Source organism: Hipposideros armiger, unplaced genomic scaffold, assembly GCF_001890085.2.
Source record: "Hipposideros armiger isolate ML-2016 unplaced genomic scaffold, ASM189008v1 scaffold_425, whole genome shotgun sequence".
Classification (NCBI taxonomy): Eukaryota; Metazoa; Chordata; class Mammalia; order Chiroptera; family Hipposideridae; genus Hipposideros; species Hipposideros armiger.
In genome coordinates this window covers 1,190,634-1,191,938 of record NW_017731775.1, presented here as the reverse complement: position 1 = coordinate 1,191,938, position 1,305 = coordinate 1,190,634, and positions in this window count along the sequence as shown.

The following is a 1,305-nucleotide window of genomic DNA, read 5'->3' as shown; positions in this document are numbered from 1 at the left end:
CCCCCTCCCCCCACCCCCCACCTCCTTTCCCCTGCCAAATTTCCTATATGTTTGGAATAGGTTTGAAAAAAAACCCACTTCGGTTATTATAGTTGTCCTTCCTCTTTATCCATTTCACTTTCTTTGGTTTCAGTTATCCACGGTCAACGACAGTCTGAAAATACTCTATGAAAAATTTCAGAAATAAACACAATTCGTAAGTTTTAAATTGCCCACAGTTCTGAATATGATGGAATCTCAGTTATCTTGCTCCATCCAGCCCTGGACTTTTGTCCAGTGTCTCCATGTTGTAGAAGTTCCCCACCCATTAGTCTGGGTTATCAGATCGACTGTTCAGGTATCACAGTGCTTGGGTTCAAGTCACCTTTATTTTACTTAATAATGGCTCCAAATTACATAGGCGATGATGCTGACAATTCAGGTATGCCAAAGAAAAACTGTAAGTGCTTCCTTAAGTGATAAAATGAGTATGCTGAAGTTGTTTAGATCTACAGTAAGAACGAATTTCTATCCGTGAAATTGTGAAGAAGGGAAATGAAATCAGAGCTAGTTTTGTTGTCGCACCTCAAACATTATGGCCACAGTGCTTGATAAGTACTTAGTTAAGATGGAAAAGGGATTAAATTTGTGGATAGAAGACATCAACAGAAAACAAATTCTGATTGACAGCAACACGTTGGGCCAGAAAATATTGAGCCTATACAAAGACTTCAGCAAGGAGTCACCTGAAACAAGTGACACCAAGTCATCTACTGCAAGTAAAGGGGTTACAGAGATTCAGGAAAAGGTTTGGACTGAAAAATATAAAAATCACTGGAGAGAGAGAGAGCACACATTCACATAACTTTTTTGTTATGTATGTTGTTGTATTTGTTCTATTTTATTATTGGTTATTGTTGTTAATTTCTCACTGTGTTTAATTTATAAAGTAAACTTTATCATAAATATGTCTGTATAGGAAAAGACATGTAATAGAATATATAGGGCTCAATACTATCCACGTTTTCAGGCACCCACTGAGGGTCTTGGAATATATACCAGATAAAAAAAAAGGGGACTACTGTAATTTGAATGACATATTAAGATAGGCCCTTGAAGCAATTATTTCCATCACACCTTGGATTAAGGGGTGCAGCCTTGTACTAAGAAGTCATCTTCCAGGTAAGATTGGTTTTTGTTTTTCAGATTCCCCTAAGATTTAGTTGGTAGAGAGCTTAAAGGCTCTGATAACAAGTTATCCAGGTTATAATTTATCCTAGTTTTTTGTGGGTTATTTTTCCACATATAAAGTTCCCTTAGGCTTGA